This window comes from Habropoda laboriosa, unplaced genomic scaffold (genome assembly GCF_001263275.1).
Source record: "Habropoda laboriosa isolate 0110345459 unplaced genomic scaffold, ASM126327v1 scaffold40, whole genome shotgun sequence".
Taxonomy (NCBI): Eukaryota; Metazoa; Arthropoda; class Insecta; order Hymenoptera; family Apidae; genus Habropoda; species Habropoda laboriosa.
Window position 1 is genome coordinate 6,168,737 of NW_017100231.1, and position 316 is coordinate 6,169,052.

Here is a 316-nt window from a genome sequence, read left to right on the forward strand (position 1 = left end):
TGTGTCTTATATTATATATTATATTACAGTACAAAGTAAGTATATTTACGTAAAGAAAACAAGATAAAAAATAAGTAAAAAATAATAACACTAATTCTACATCCACATTTTCAACAACAATAGGTTAGTACAATTTCCTAATTTTAACTATGCCTTTAAGCACAAAGTAACAAAAGCTAGATGTCATTATCCTTCTTTACACCCTATTGTAAATTCACAGCTTTCACAGTAATAAGTATAAAATATTTCCTAACCTCCTTTCTGCAATTTATAGCATTGCTGTCTACTGGAACAGTTTAGAACACCGCGGTTTCCC

The 316-nt window shown here is 28.8% G+C and overlaps 1 protein-coding gene across 1 annotated transcript in view; it reads right to left on the bottom strand.

Moving 5' to 3' along the window:
* The window catches only part of LOC108571486 (dynein heavy chain 1, axonemal-like), a 109,706-nt gene that overhangs the window by 7,504 nt on the left and 101,886 nt on the right, over window positions 1-316 (bottom strand). The window lies entirely within an intron of this gene.